This window comes from Oncorhynchus nerka, unplaced genomic scaffold (assembly GCF_034236695.1).
Source record: "Oncorhynchus nerka isolate Pitt River unplaced genomic scaffold, Oner_Uvic_2.0 unplaced_scaffold_2771, whole genome shotgun sequence".
NCBI classification, from domain to species: Eukaryota; Metazoa; Chordata; class Actinopteri; order Salmoniformes; family Salmonidae; genus Oncorhynchus; species Oncorhynchus nerka.
This window is the reverse complement of record NW_027038529.1, coordinates 14,941-32,342: the sequence shown is the minus strand read 5'-3', so window position 1 is coordinate 32,342 and position 17,402 is coordinate 14,941. Positions and strand designations below refer to the sequence as shown.

Sequence of the window (17,402 nt, the reverse complement as noted above, 5' to 3'; positions counted from 1 at the left end):
CAGTCAGAAGTTCACGTACACCTTAGCCAAATACATTTAAACTCAGTTTTCACAATTCCTGACATTTAATCTAGTAAAAAAAATCCCTGTCTTAGGTTAGTTAGGATAACACACTTTATTTTAAGAATGTTAAATGTCAGAATAATAGTAAGTGATTATTTTCAGCTTTTATTTCTTTCATCACATTCCCAGTGGGTCAGAAGTTTACATACACTCAATTAGTATTTGGTAGCATTGCCTTTTAAATGTTTTAACTTAGGTTAAACGTTTCGGGTAGCCTTCCACAAGCTTCCCACAATAAGTTGAGTGAATTTTGTCCCATTCTTTCTGACAGAGCTGGTGTAACTGAGTCAGGTTTGTAGGCCTCCTTGCTCGCACACACTTTTTCAGTTCTACCCACAAATGTTCTATAGGATTGAGGCCAGGGCTTTGTGATGGCCACTCCAATACCCTGACTTTGTTGTCTTTAAGCCATTTTGCCACAACTTTGGAAGTATGCTTGGGGTCATTGCCCATTTGGAAGACCCATTTGCGACCAAGCTTTAACTTCCTGACTGATGTCTTGAGATGTTGCTTCAATATATCCACATGATTTTCCTGATGCCATCTATTTTGTGAAGTGCACCAGTCCTCCTGCAGCAAAGCAACGCCACAACATGATGCTGCCACCCCGTGCACTTCACGGTTGGGATGGTATTCTTCAGCTTACCAAGCCTCCCCTTTTTCCTCCAAACATGACAATGGTCATTATGGCCAAACTGTTCTGTTTTTGTTTCATTGAGACCACAGGACATTTCTCCAAAAGTACGATCTTTGTCCCCATGTTGCAGTTGCAAACCGTAGTCTGGCTTTTGATGGCGGTTTTGGAGCAGTGGCTTCTTCCTTGCTGAGCAGCCTTTAAAGTTATGTCGTTATAGGACTCGTTTTACTGTGGATATAGATACTTTTGTACCTGCTTCCTCCAGCTTCTTCATGAGGTCCTTTGCTGTTGTTCTGGGATTGATTTGCACTTTTCGCACCAAAGTACGTTCATCTCTAGGAGACAGAGCGCGTCTTCTTCCTGAGCGCTATGACGGCTGCGTGGTCCCATGGTGTTTATACTTGTGTACTATTGTTTGTACAGATGAACATGGTACCTTCAGGCATTTGGAAATTGCTCCCAAGGATGAGCCAGACTTATGGAGGTCTACAATTTTTTTTTCTGGGATCTTGCCTGATTTCTTTTGATTTTCCCATGATGTCAAGCAAAGAGGCACTGAGTTTGAAGGATTGCCTTGAAATACATCCACAGGTACACCTCCTATGGACTCAAATAATGTCAATTAGCCTATCAGAAGGTTCTAAAGCCATGACATAATTTTCTGGAAATTTCCAAGTTGTTTAAAGGCACAGTCAACTTGGTGTATGCAAACTTCTGACCCACTGGAATTGTGATACAATGAATTATAAGTGAAATAATCTGTCTGTAAACAATTGTTGAAAAAATTACTTGTCATGCTCAAAGTAGATGTCCTAACCTACTTGCCAAAACCTATAGTTTGTTAACAAGAAATTTGTGGAGTGGTTGAAAAACGAGTTTTAATGACTCAATCGTAAGTGTATGTAAACTTCCGACTTCAACTGTATGTTGCTGTGTATGGGCAGGGCTTTGATAAACCAATCGGTGGTGATCCAGGGGTGGCTGCACTCCAATGTAAAGGGGAGTGACAAAGGACCAGTCATTATTCTCTCGGTCCAAAGAAATGCCCAAGTCATTGGAACAACAAAAGGCCCTAGATCTAATGATTTGGCATTGAGCTTCGATCACTGTGCATCAGGAGGACAATTTCATGAAGTTTTTCAGGACAATGGTATTCAAAGGTAATGATGATGTTTCTTGATGGGCTTTCTGAGTAGTATGAGTAATGTTTTGGCCATCTGGCCTACTCGCCGTCAAAGAAGAAACGATGAAAATGTCATCCATTTACAGCCGTGAACCCGTCAAATTGTCATAGGGCCAGCAGCAGGAAAAAATCAACCATGATGAAACCAGTGTTGGTTTGAAAGCACCTCTCACCTCCGGCTCCATCTCTTTGCTTCTCTCTGTGAGTCTGTGAACATTGACATCATGGCTGCTGCTTCAATCATGAGAAGATTCTAGATCATGGGCTTGAGTGCTGCCTGGGAATAATCATCAGAGGCTGCAGTAATCCGAGAGCTGCTCGGCTCATAAACCATGCCTCACTACCAGTCAGCACAGCAGGACAGGATGGCCATGGTTCTGGTAGGAGGCTGCCATTTTCCATGTTGTTCCCTGAAGAGAGAACACAGACAGGGTTTTAGAATTGGAAGCCCTGTGGAGGCAGGGGGCCAGGCTTCCAGGTCATGGGGAAACCCTGGTAAAAGGAGGCTTCCTGTTTGGCGCCTGCCCCGTGCTGCACACTCCTTAAAACACTGTGGCTCCTCTGCAGCTGCCCCTTTCAGTTGCATTTCCTCTCGTAACGCTCCTTCCTGTAAAAGAATCCCACTATTTGAAACCTTGGCCATATAACGGTTTTCTGTCGCGTTATCCACAACCACGTTGCACCGCAATGTTACAAAATGTACATTTCTATGCATTGACGGCTCGTATTGGTTGGACTTGTTTTTGTTTGATAAAATGTAGCATGAGGGATGCCGTCATGGTGGGTTTTGTTCCTCAAAGCAGTTTTTTTTTTTTTAGAGCATCCGGAGTAAAGAAGTGTTCTCAGTCAGAGTCTCTGTTTTGAGAAGTTGAATCGATTTTTTTTTTTTTACTTACTCAACTTTTTTTTATTTTTTTTTTATATTGAGTCATTTTTGACTTCAATGGAAACTCACTTTTTTGCAAAATTGCTGACTATTCCAAATGAAGTACTTATCTGAGCTCTTTCCTTCTTTTCTTAGTTGTTCACGTTATGTCATTTCCGTGTTTTTGTTAGATTTGGGTTGTAAGCTGAAAGTAAATGTCATGCGTGTTCGCCATGGGTAATTCAGTAGACTTCCTTGAAGGGCAGATTATGTAATGGCTTACTGCTGACAGTGCTTATGGACCGAAAATGTAAAAGGCCATAAGCATCATTTAATGACTAGAGTGCTTTCGTATTAAACTGTAATCTCTTTTCCAGTGATAAACGCTGATAGGACTTATGGTTGAGGGACAGGACTCTTCAGAAATCATGGCTGTACACCTGTTCTTTTTACGAAGATTAGACATGTATTTATTTCCATGTTATGTTGAATAGAAGTGAGGCACGTTTCTGTCTTGTTTTTTTTCTCTGGGGGAAATTTGCCTCCGGGATTGTCGAGGAATAGTCTCTTACTTTTGTTGCTCTTTGCCGAATAGTTGAACATCGCCTTGATATGATCCTGTCTGAATGTGACGGCAGTACCACTAGCCTCGGTCCTGTCATTTATAGCCAATAACCACGTTTCCATTCATACATTGTATGTGAGTAAAATCATACAGTATAAAAAAATCTAATAACAGCTGTGATGGAAACAGGAAGCTTCAGTACTATTTTCTAAACGCTGACAGATAAGTTGTTAGTTTGACATGGTGGGATCTTTTTGTTTCGGTAAAATGTTATTATGTGAGAAATGGTGGTGGAAATGCCTTTATGTGCAAATATGTAATAGCCATCATATCAGAAGTAAACTTGGAGTCACTCGATCACATGGTTTGTGTGTGTGTGTGTGTGTGTGTGTGTGGTCCTCCCACTACGACTCAGGAAACAACACACTTTATTAGGCTACAGAGGAAATAAGTTACGATGAACTTCACAGGGCGGTGAAAGTGCACGGTGATCTTGATGCTCCTTTCCAATAAATGTCGAGGGTCTTATTCTGGTGACTTTGATTGATCGACGCTTTGACTGCCGTTTTGACCAAATAAAAAAGATATTCTCTGTGATATCATCATGTAGACTAGCCTACCGCAGAGCCTACTCGACGTTGGCTAAAGCATTAAGACCAGACTAGTCACATTTAGCTATTTAACGCAAAACGTTTTTGTGGCGAAACTGTCGGTAGAGTTGAAAATGTGATGGGAATCACGTTAAACATTGACATTTTATTCGGGAAGCCGAAAATTGCATTTTTTTGTGTGCACTACGTCATCATGCGCTGATTTTTAAAATGACATATCAGTGACTATTCAGCTTGGTGGAAACACCACTGGTGGGAAAATGCACGTGTTCACTTTGTGGTTTAGGAATATTCGCATGGAAATCTAGTTTATATTGTCATTTTTATTCGATAGATTGGCAGTCTAGTTATGACACATATGCCATCTTCCGTTATTTACTGCCATTGCTTCTCAAAGAGAACCAATTGTAATTTGTCATCTCTAGACATATTAGAATCTCATCCCTTTACTTACATAATGTAGAACGAAAGACATTCTTCAACCACTCATTCTTCTCTTAATCCCAAACTGATTTACCACTTCGCAAAGATTTTCTTTCTCTTTTGTTTGGGCTAGAATATGGGCTGACTGATAGCCAGTCAGAAGTAGCCTGGGTTTTGGTTTGGTCTCTGGTAAGACTGAGAGCTTCAGAGTTCCAGGGAGGGACCACGCACGGACCACTTTAGGGATCTTTTTCAGTTTAAAGATGAAGAGAACAGAGGCCTAACCAGATCTATAATGCATGTGAAGGGAGCAGTTGAGGGAGGTTGAGTCAACGATGGAGGCTGTGGTGATGCGATGCCTCCAATAAGAGTTAAATCAGCATCGCTACTGTACCTACCCTTAGAAACCCCCTGAAGGATATTCATTATGTGGGTGGTTTGGTGTGAAAGGCGTGTATTACTACAGAGATACTACACAGTATTCTTATTTGGAAATTTTCCTTTTGTTTTATATCTAAATGACATTTACATTGTCACTCAGTTCTTATCGGCTCTTATCCAGAACAACTAACAACGTCCTTCCCTTTTAATGCTATGATAATACAGGGCAATAATCTTCGTGAAATGTACTTGCGTGTGTCTCATGTGAACCTGACTCTATTGTTTAATGGTGCTAATACACTCTGACATCATTGATTGTGTTATATCACGTGCTATGTATTGTTAATGACTTTGCCTTAATGCTGTCTCTCTGAATGTTGGCGTTTCTTCCAGACGCGTGCCGTGGCGGGAGCCTGTCAACCCGTACTATGTCAACACGGGCTACGCCATGGCCCCTGCCACCAGCGCCAACGACAGCGAGCAGCAGAGCATGTCCAGTGCCAGCGATGTAGACACACTCTCCCTGACCGACAGCAGTGTGTACGTACTCGCACAGCCTCCGCATCACCTCCCACTCACACGCGTGCACACACACACACACAATCGGTCAAACTGTAATAGTACATACCAGAAGTAAGGGCAGATATCCTTCGAGAATGAAGGTTAGCTTCCTGTTCCTTGCTATTCAGCATGATGACCGTCACAAACAATTTTATGACATGTGAGTGTGTGGGTATAGAAACAATAGTGAGTGTGTTATTTTCAATTTCACCCCATGCCCGGTATATCTGAGCTCTACCTGGGTCGTATTCATTAGGGCACACAGTAGCAAAATGTTTTGCCACAGAAAACAGAAACAGGTTTCTCATTGAACAAGTTCAGGTAGTCCCTCTTTTTGAGTATGTTTTCTTCCGTTTGGTGCCGAATGAATAGGGCCCTAGTCTGACTAGTGCCTCCTGCTGCACCCAGACTGGTGCCATGGTGCCATTTCCCCCTGTCTGTCTGTCTGTCTGTCTGTCACTGGGAGCAGCAAAACATCTCTCTCTGCTCCTCTCCTCAGAGAACAGCCGTCTGTTCATTACCCACGCGAATGATCGCTGCTAAATGTCATTACTTATGCTAATTATAGAGCTATAAACTGGGAGGTACGACAGGGCCAAAGTATGTCATTTGAAGGCATGGACCTGTTACCCTTTTTAAATCAAGTTTCCCGGGAATTCTGAGGAAATGGTGGAGAATTGACGGTAAAAGGTTGAGTAGATTTTGACAGGCTCTCATAATTGTGTTAAAGGAGTCGGTCCACAATGAATAAAAAAATCAAATGTTATAGCCTACGTCTTATATGACATACCCACATTGCCTGACAACGGTTTGTTTCAGGGTAAATGTATAAGCAGCACCTTTGGAGGATCCCATTTTGGACACAAGCTGTTATTTAGCGCCGCAATCCTCTATCTTCCGCCTTAGCGGGAAGCAGACTGTTTCCTTTTAGAGTAAATCGAGCTAGGATATGTTGGCAGAGGGAAGCCAGAAGACCGGAACAGGTGCTGTAAGTTCAGAGATGGCACGGGGGAACGCATGTTCAAGAATCATCAAAGGCTGCTCAGCAGGACAAAAACATGTGTCTGAAGCTGGTTAGATTAGAGGCCATTATCTGCTGTTTGTTCCACAGCTCCTGGCACAGACGAGGCAAACCCAGCAGGGCCACTGAGACTTGGGATAAAACAGTTCTTCGTGTTGGTGTCAGCGACCACACCAGCTTTAAAGTAACCTATGAGTTTTGAATATGTGTGTAAAATTGTCCTTTTTGTTTTTGTTCCAGAGATGGGGTTCCACCATACAAGTATCGCAAACAGCATCGACGAGAGATGCACTGAAAGTGCTAAAGCAAAAATGGCCGTGTGCCACTACCTCATATTCCTGTAAGTTAACCTTGGTTTAGCTGCACCCCCCCCTCCCCCCCCTACACAAACACGTACGCACACATACCTGCAAGAACCCCACTCGCTCATCAAAGACTGCTGACATGGCTGTAACCTGGTATTCTAGAACCATCAGTCTCTCTCAAATGTTCCCATCTCTCCACCTTCCTGCGTTTGTAAGATGCCTGACTGCATCTCTCTCTGGGCCCGTGTAGGTTGTGTGAATAGCTCATAGTGAGGCTTGTGCTTTCTAAGCTGTGCCTGGTGCTGTCCCCCGCTCTCAGCTGTCTGTCTGTGTTGAAGCCCATCAGACAGTAGTGTTTCTCCTCTGTGGCAGTCCCGCCTCCCTGCATGCCTCTGCAGCTCCCTACAGGAGAACTCCCATCCTAATTGGGCCTCGGAGTCAAGAGTCCTGTTTAACAAGACTCTCTCCCTCACATTAGGATGCATTTATGTATTTTGTGTAGAATAAAAAAATCATCGACTTCTGTTTTTCGGTACACAGAATACAGAATAATAAAGAAACGAACTATGCATAGCAGAATAATGGAAACGCTGTCTGTCTTGTCCTTGATTGTTCCATTTTTGTCTAATGGATTAGTCCCTGACACATACTGCAGTGGTAATGGAGAGACGTACAGTGCATTTGGAAAGTATTCAGACATTCCACGTGTTGTTACGTTACAGGCATGTTCTAAAATGGATTAAATAAAACAATTATCCTCATCAATCTACATAATAATGACATTTTTGCAAATGTATTAAAAATCAAAAACGGAAATACTTTTATTTACATAAGTATTCAGGCTCTTTGCTATGGGATTTGAACAAGAGCTCAGGTGCATCCTGTTTCCATTGATTGTCCTTGAGATGATTCTACAATTTGATTGGAGTCCACCTGTGGTAAATTCCATTGATTTGATTTGGAAAGGGATACACCTGTCTATATAAAGTCCCACAGATGAAAGTGCATGTCAGAGTAAAAAACAAGCCATGAGGTCGAAGGAATTGTCCGTAAAGCTCCGAGACCGGATAGTGTCGAGACACAGATCTGGGGAAGGGTACCAAAAAATGTTGGTAGAATAGAAGGTCCCCAAGAACACAGTGGCCTCCATCATTCTTAAATGGAAGAAGTTTGGAACCACCAAGACTCTTCCGAGAGCTGGCGACCTGGCCAAACTGAGCAATTGGGGGAGAAGAGACTTGGTCAGGGAGGTGACCAAGAACCCGATGGCCACTGACAGATCTCCAGAGTTCCTCTGGAGATGGGAGAACCTTCCAGAAGGACAACCATCCCTGCAGCACTCCACTAATCAGGCCTTATGGTAGAGTGGTCAGACGGAAGCCACTCCTCAGTAAAAGGCATATGACGGCCTTCTTGGAGTTTGCCAAAAGGCACCTAAAGGACGCTCAGACCATGATAAACAGCATTCTCTGGACTGATGAAACCAAGATTGAACTCTTTGGCCTGAATGCCAATCGTCACATCTGGAGGAAACCTGGCACCATCCTTACTGTGAATCACGGTGGTAGCAGCATCATGTGGGGCTGTTTTTCAGCGGCAGGGACTGGGAGACTAGTCAGGAATGAGGGAAAGATGAACGGAGCAAAGTACAGAGAGATCCTTGATGAAAACCTGCTCCAGAGCGTTCAGGACCTCAGACTTGGATGAAGGTTCACCTTCCAACAGGACAATGACCCTAATCACACCGCCAAGATAATGCCGGAGTGGCTTTGGGACAAGTCTCTGAATGTCCTTGAGTGGCCCAGCCAGAGCCTGACTTGAACCCGATCGAACATCTGGAGAGACCTGAAAATAGCTGTGCAGCGACATTTCCCATCCAACCTGACAGAGCTTGAGAGGATATGCAGAGAAGAATGGAGAAACTCCCCAAATACAGGTGTGCCAAGCTTGTGGCGTCATACCCAAGAAGACTCGAGGCTGTAATCACTGCCAAAGGTGCTTCAACAAAGTACCGAGTAAAGGGTCTGAATACTTATGTAACTGTGATATTTCAGTTTTAAAATAAAAATCTGAAAAACTGTTTTTGCTTTGTCATTATGGGGTATTGTGAGTAGATTGATGAGAAAAATGTAATACATTTTATAAAAACTATCAAAATGTGGAGAAAGTAAGGGGTCTGAATACTTTCTGAATGCACTGCATACACTGAGTGTACAAAACATTAGAAACACCTACTGTTTCCATGACAGAATGACCAGGTGAATCCGATCAGCCCTTGTTGATGTCATTGTTAAACCCACTTCAATCAGTGTAGATGAAGGTGACTAAAGATTATGTGGATTGTGTATATGTTCCACTTCAGAGGGTAACTGGGCAAGACAAATATTGAATTGCCTTTGAACAGGGTACGGTCGTAGGTGCCAGGCACACCAGTTTTGTCAGGAACCGCAACCTGCTGGGTTTTTCACGCTTAACAGTTTCTCTGTGTATCAAGAATGGTCCTCCACCCAAAGGACATCCAGCCAATTTGACACAACTGTGGGAAGCATTGTAATCAACATGGGCCAGCATCCCTGTGGAACTCTTTTTGACACCTTGTAGTCCATGCCTGATGAATTGACGGTAATTCCTAATGTTTTGTACGTTTTGTACGCTCTGTGTACACTCATCGCTAATAGAGGGTAATAGCCACAGTAGAGAAATAATTTCTACAGCCAGGTCTTCTAATGGCCATAAGCTACTCTGGGCTGTTTGTGTGTAAAGCTTTGTCTGTGTTGGGTAAAATGAATATGAATCCAACTGAAACCAAATTCAAAGAGAAAATAGCAGTCAGAGCTGGAGAAATCTCCGGCTTTGTAATCAGCATGGGACATATCCTGTGTGCTTCAGTGGGGTCCCTGAGTAAACGGCCCTCTACAATATTTAGGCTATAACCTCAGAATGTACTCTTTAATCTCTGTTTGCTGGATTACTACAACAATGCACCTTACAGGCTTGGTTGTGTTGGAATACCAGCTAAGAGCTGCATATTCCCAGCATCTTCCTTTGATGAAAATGTACTTCACTCTGCTGCCTGTGATTAAACATGAAATGATGGGGATTATTTTGAATGGACAATCACTTTTTAGAGATGAAGTCTGGTCTGTGGTGTACCAGTGGGCTTTCACTGTGTTTTTCAGACGTGACGTGTAGCTCAGACGCTGTTAACCTTTATTTATCTAGGCAAGTGGGGCACGGGGTCACGCTGCGGCCGGGTCGATCTGGAGATTGATTTCGGTGTTTTCTTCTTTTTTTAAAAACTGCTATTATAAAGTCACTGACCAACAAAAGTTGTTTATGGCTGATGGTCAAAATATCTTATGCTTTGTCTCTACCTTTTGGGAAGTACCCTATGTTGAATGCCTGGGGCTCATCATACATTCTGCGTAAGCAGCCTATATCCGCCTATTCAAAGCCTTAAACCATGTCAAATCAGACCTTGGGTACCACATTAGCTGCTAAGCAACAGTCTTCTGACTTTGGTTTGAGGTTATTGTTTTGGCACGTTCATTTCATGACAGGTCCCTGTTGGCGTTTCCCTGATAAACTGTAGACGTGTTTGATAAGTCTTTCCTCCCGTTTTTTTATTTTCTCCCTTCTGTTCTATCAACAGAACAGCGTCGTGGCAACGGGGTTTGACCTTCTTTTTTCAGGAGAAAACGCAACAATTTATCGGCAAAATGGCTACCGGTACAATTTGAAATGAACTGGAAATTGTGTGTTCCCCCTCTGTTAGCGCACCAACCGGATACCAAAGGACATTCACGTGGACCCGGAGGATTTCAGCGGATCTGATCCCAGCCGGCTGGAGGGAGTGCTGAGGGAGAGGGAGGCCAGGAGAAACTGGAGGAGCGGCTGAAGAGAGTCCGACTGTGAAGAGTACGTTGTTGTCCACAGTAGTACCACCGTGCTTGTCCGGTGTGATCCCTCTCCCTGGTGGGCGCTATACTACTCTCTACACCCCCATCATCCTTTTAACAACCTCTTACCATGTTCTCTACAGCTGTTTGTCTGGCTGTATCAGAAGAGTACACTGTAATATCTCTGTTTGAAAGGACCGGGTTGATTCATTCAAAGGAAACCGACATTATTCATTATGAATCATTGATAGAAGTGTGGCTCTGGCCTATCGGATCCATCCCACTGTTATCCTGGATCCTTTTTGTCTCTGGCATAAGATGGAACACCTGCAGACAGCCTGAGCCACTTTTGAGCCAGGCCCATTTAATTGACTTTGTTTGAAGTCAGTTGGAGGCGTGAAGAAAAATGCCTCGCTCACCGCCAATGGAATCTCTTTCGGTACACAGAGCCAGGTCTTAAGTCTCAGGGGCAGATATTTTATGTCGTTTGGCCCATATGTAAGGAGCCGCCATCATCTGGAACAGTAGGTTTCTCTTTATTAAGAGCTGGTGGCAGACGGGAGTGACAAATAGTGACTCTATTAACTGATATTCTTACCTAAATCAAGATAAGCTAGTACCCCCCTTCCATTCCTCTCCACTGCTCTCTTACCTGGTATTCATCCACAGACTTACACCCTGATCTCGCTAGGCCTCAATCCAATGTTGATTGATGGAGAGGTCACATGCGGTCTAGTACTCCCTCAGTAGTGTCTGAAAGGAACGGGTCAATAGAGCAGGATAGCCTATCATATTGCTGTTGACTGATGAAATAATTAGTCAGTAAATTATACAGAACCTTTAGGATCAATGCATTGTTGCCACGGAGAGAGAAATAACTTAATAGCCGTTTTTCACTTTACTTTTCAACGCTCTGAATATTGGCCCACCTAATGTATAATTTACATGTTCAATAGCAGCAGTACGTTCCTCTTCCCTGAGGTGAGAGTGAGTGAGAGAGACTCAGTACATCACATTCATTAGTCAATGCCTTTTAGCAGGATGGGCTCAGCAGGTCTGGATCTGGCCTCATTTTGGCACGAACAGGGTAACTGAGAGTGCAGAGCAATGGCCTGCACAGCTGCTCTGAGCCAGAGACCGAGAGCCAGGCCAGTATCTGCTCGCGCCAGTCAGACCCTCATCAAAAAGTCCTTAGCTCCCGCCCAGGATTCCTATACCTGGAGTGAGCATCAAAGCCTCCACCACATAAATTGCCCACTGTTATTTGCCAATGATTCCCATGTTGAAATGCCATCAAAGGTGTGTGGGAAGGGTGAGGCGGTGAGGAGCCAATGGGGGCTGATGTGTTTTAGTTAGGGGAGTGGAAGACCGAGTCCACAAATCCTTAGCAATTCAGTTTGTTGCAGAGACAGACCTGGTGAAATGGCTGTGTGTGCCATACAGTTAGTCACTATGGCTGTGAGCCATACAGTTAGTTACTATGGCTGTACTTGTCACACAGTTAGTTATTATGGCTGTACGCATCATACAGTTAGTTACTATGGCTGCATGTGCCATACAGTTAGTTACTATGGCTGCATGTGCCATACAGTTAGTTACTATGGCTGTACTTGTCACACAGTTAGTTACTATGGCTGTACGCATCATACAGTTAGTTACTATGGCTGACTGCGCCTTTGTCTAGGAACTAGTACATAGAAATATAATAGCTTGAAATATATCGAGCTATTTAATTGTAGTAAAAATCAAGGGTCTATTGAGCGGTAAGATTATGCTGGCAGACATGATGTAGAGCGAAATAGCTTTGCACCACAGAGGAAGAACATTGCCTCTGCAGCAGAGCCATGATGATGCCACGGCATGTGTTAACACATGGTCTCGTGGAAGTGTGCCATCTGCTGGTGTGACTGATTGGAACAAATTGCCTTTTGCCTTTTGAAATGACTTTAGCAGTTGTTCTTTCACAATGTGGTGAGTTGGGGCTCCATTTATTTTCTTGGGAAATGACCAGACACTGAAGCTCATGCATGTGGGTTGTAATTGAGATATGTCTCAATGTACAGCACAAATTAATGTGTAGGATATATTTGTGTATTATATACTGACGTGATCTCTGATATGTCAACTTGTAGTATTGCTGTTGAGTTGGGTAGTAACCATCTGCAGTATATTTAATGATCATTTATTTTTCTTTCTGGAAGGAGGAAGAGGGTGAGGATGCAGACATCTCCACATCCACCTCGTTCTCCAGTCACAGGCTGCCCCCTGGTGCCCACCCACAGCACTACAACAACCCCCGCTACTCTGACATCGGCTACAACGGCCTGGCGCTGCGTCCTGACGCCCACGAGGAGAACCCCGAGAGTATCCTGGACGACCACGTCCAGCGAGTCATGAAGACCCCCGGCTGCCAGTCCCCGGGCACCGGCCGCCACTCTCCCAAGTCCCGCTCACCCGACGGCTTCCCTGCAGGTGGCAAGGTGCCCGGACCTGGGATGCCACTGCCCACAGGCCCGGGCAAACACCCAGCTCGGCAGGGGCCCAAGGGGGAAGCTGCCAGCCAGCAATACCACCACAAACACGTGCACCACATCCACCACCCGGCCGGAGGGAAGCCCAAAGAGCAGGTGGAGGCTGACGCAGCCACGAGGGTCAATGGTAACTTCCACTGGGGGATGGAGCAGCACAACTATGGGTCCAAGTCTCGCAACTATGCTGACGGCATGGGCCCCAGCCCGACTGATCCTATGGGCTACAGGTACACACAGAGACACACAGCCCCTTCATGTCTCTTTGAATTGTGTTTTTAGTTCTTCCATGTCTCCGATGTTTTTTATTATATATATATATATTTTTTTTTACACTTGCCATTAACGTCATTGTCATTTTTATCACGCAATTTCCGTAGTAGCAAAGGTAGCACGCTATCGAAGCGGCCTTTTAAGAAGGCTGAGGAGGTGCGGACCTTTGAGGTGCCCGTGCCTCCGGAGGACGTGGAGAGGAACCAGAAGATCCTCCAGTGGATGATGGAGGGAGAGGCGGTCCGTAACAAGAAGAGCCCCTACGGGTGAGTTCCGGCTTTATGGGTCTTCCCCACGTAGGGAATCAGTAACGTACAACCACAGTGATGCAAGTCATTTGAATTAACACTGATCTGTATTATGGGGGTACGTGTACATTTGGGTCAAACAATGACAAGGATGTCTCCCAGGAGCACCACAGGGTCCAAGAAGACCCCGTCGAGCCACGAAGTGTCGCGGCCCAGCTCTGTGGAGCGTCCCGGGGCAGTGCATCCGTGGGTCAGCGCCCAGCTGCGGAACAATGTGCAGCCCTCACACCCCTTCATCCAGGACCCCACCATGCCCCCCAACCCGGCCCCCAATCCCCTCACCCAGCTGGAGGAGGCTAGGAGGAGACTGGAGGAGGAGAAGAAGAAGACTGGGACCTTACAGACCAAACAGAGGTGAGTCGGCGTTACCTAGGGAGGAAGGGAGATGTTTCTGTCACAGCCTGGTTCTTCATGTCATGTCTAGCCATCCGTTGTATTGTTGTAGTGATTGTGGCAGCCATGTGACTGAATCACCAAACTCATCCTTTTGATAATACAGGAAAAAAGGAATAATGTTATCGAAAAGTCATGTTTGTGCTGAAACAGCAAATGTTGGGGTGAGCTGAGGCATGACGGGGTCTCAGACCTCTAAAGAATGAAATATTCTTCCCTTTTTTTCCCCCTTCACATTTCTCACTGATCAAACCCCATTTTGAGTAGCGTGATGCACTGACCAACCTGGTTTGACGTTTTCATTGCACATCTGTGCATGATCCCTGGTGTGTGTATCCTGGTTGGCGTGGCCCCTGTGGCTGGTCCGTGTCTAACTCCCAGGGTTGTTGGGTCCTTCAGGTATGTGATGGAAGTGATCCAGCGGGGGCGCGCTGCCGCCAGGTCCGCCCTGTTCCCGCCGCTCGGCGTGGTGCCTGCCGTCTCTGACACGGAGCTGTCCGAGTACGTCCAGTCTGGTTTACCCCAGTAGCCCTTAACAGCCACCCCATTGGTCACAGCAGCACTCAACCCCCCCTTCCCATTGGTCACAGCAGCACCCCACCTCACCACCTCCTTCCATGTCTATCACCAGCAGCATCCAGACCCAACTGCTCTGTATCTGCACAGCCAAGCAGAGGCCTGTCTGTATGACTAGACTCCATAGAGATTAACAGAGGCGTATATGTTTGATTACTGGCATTAATACTTGTATCCCCATAATCTAGTAGTAGTTTCCTGTACAATAACATGTGTGTAGTTTAGTTTTTTGTCAATTAGAAATTCATATTTGATCTGATTATTTGCTGACGTATGGGTGGGGATTAGAAAAGTCAGTCTCACCTCTTCAACCATTTCTTAGTCAGACTGTAATCCATAGCTGCAGGGTGAGGGCTAAAACAGTGGACGACCGTGAGAATGATCATACCTTTGGCTTCACACTGGTGGGATGAGAGGGATTAGAATGACATTAAGTGGAGAGAGATGGGGAAGATAGAACTGGAAGACAGGGAGGGAGGTAGTAGGAGGCAGCAGCTAGGGAGAGGCGTGTACTGTAAGCTGCGTGGGGCGAGAACGCAGAGCTTTTGATGTTCTCTGTGTGAAGCTGCTGTTTGTTTGATGTCCCGTGGCTTCTTCCTCCGATGGACAGTTTTTAGTGATGTAGGGGGACAGGATAGGCTGCAGTAAGGAGCAGATGAAAGCCGGGCTATCCTGGCATAGCCCCTGGGCCTCTACAACCCCATCCTATCACTGGGCCTCCACCACCTCACCCCACACCATCAAACCCAACAACAGGCCCAGGGGCATGCAGTTGGAACACTACTTACTGTAGTAGCTCGCTCTCTGCCAGGCATTTGGGCATAACACCCTTCACTGCTAACTTACTGAAACTTCTGTGAGCATTTCCTTGCTGGAACAACATTACCTAATAACTCTGATTGATAAATGAATACTTTCCCTGGACAAGGTCCTTAGGGCAATATTACCTGTACCGTGAGTGCTCAATTTGATAGCATTTTAGAGGAAATCAATGCTGTAAAGTCTTTACATTGTGGCTCATGAAGTATTCAATCATGAAACCGATTTTTTGAATTTGTTTTGTCAAACAAATTTTTGCATTTATTGGTTGTCTCCTTGGCAGACCTCTGGAAATCAAACTAAGGCCCCACTAGGGGTCCCCGGCCCCTGGTTGATTATGCTTCGCCCCCTAAAACAGTCATTCACTGCATAGCAACTCTGGTGGCTGTCACAGCCCAAAACATTTCTACGTTGTAAAGAGGAGGATGAGTGACTTGAAATCTTGTTTTCTTACATCAGATTCTGACTGAGAGGAAATTATACCTCTGGAAAGGAAAACTTGACCTGACAAATTGAATGAACCTCTTGCTTTGTTTGTTTGCAGACATAAAGTGATGAAAAGCCCGCGTGTGAGAACATTACGGTGGCCTACTACTTCTGTGGGGGGAGCCCATCCCGTACAGGACGTCGGCAAAGGCTCATGGTCATGCTGGGCCAGTTCAAAGAGCTGCTGACTAAGAAAGGAAGCTACAGGTGAGGTCACTCACTCTACCTGGTGAGGCACAGGGAACTAGATTTACAACATGATGTTATGTAACATTTTAGTCTATTAAACTCTGAAGTCCTTGAAATTGAATATCACGTTTTTGTTGTGTTTATGGTCATCTGGAAAAGGATGAACCACATTCCAAAGTCCATTTTTTTCGTCTTGTGTAAATTTGGTGCATAATAAATCAAGCTTTTTCAACGAACTTGAACTAACAAGCAACTGTTCTCTATCCAACCGACTCTAGGTATTTTTTCAAGAAGGTAAGCAATGACTTTGGGGTGGTGTTTGAAGAGGTGCGCGAAGATGACGCCGTCCTGCCCATCTTTGAGGACAAGATCATTGGGAAAGTGGAAAAGATTGATTGACATGGAGGTGGAGAGGAAGGCGACGTTCACAAAGTCGGCCTGCGATGGCGCTATCGACGGATGAGCTGTTCACTGGAGAGAGACGGAGAGAACGTGTTTGATTAGAGGGAGGATTGGCAGGGGAAGAAAATGTACGGAGTAAGTCGCTACAGGAGGGAATGGATGAAGGGCTGAGAGAATGAGGAGACGAGTGCGTAGTGGTCACTGTGGTAGACCCTTATGACTCCAAGGCTTTCATATCTGCTCAGTGCCACTGCATTGTGCAGGCAGAGTAGGAAAGCACACAACAACAACAAAAAGCTGACATTCTCTCCTTCAGTGTCTTTCTGAGTGTAATGTAATGTAGCATTGTACAATTTGACTAGAAGAAAAATGCTATGAATCTGCTTACTAAAGCAGCATATTATTTTTGATATGACGTATCAGAAGGTATCCTTTCTAATATAAGCGTGTCATTTTTATATGTGTTGGTACCAGATGTGTACAGATTGTCTGTTTTAAAACATAACGATAAAGTGTTATATTATCTATTTAAATATTTGAAAAAGCGGTTGTTTTAATCCTATTAAAGCAGTGGCGCCTGTTCCACCCGACGAGATCCAAGTGTTTTGACAGGGCTGTTTTTTCAAGTATTGTAGGAACTATTACACAGCCCCCATGTTCTACCAAGTGCTTTTAACAGGAACACTAACCTTGCCAGTCCTCTCAAAGTTAAGTGGCATTGAGTTGTCATGCTGCACTTATCACTGTATTATGCATTAGTGTCAATGGCGCAAAATGAAAAAGGAATGCCTTCTTGAGGTTGCCCTTAACTGATTCTGCCTTCATGTTTTGCGTTTTTCAATTAGGAAGGGACATCCCCAGCAGTAGCTCGATCTGTGTCCAATGTACTGTACTCTGAGGTCTATTAACTTTCC

At 44.8% G+C, this 17,402-nt stretch overlaps 1 pseudogene; it reads left to right on the top strand.

Moving 5' to 3' along the window:
- Positions 1-5,104: 5,104 nt before the first annotated feature.
- Positions 5,105-16,778, top strand: LOC135559613 (axin-1-like; annotated as a pseudogene).
- The last annotated feature ends 624 nt before the right edge of the window (positions 16,779-17,402 follow it).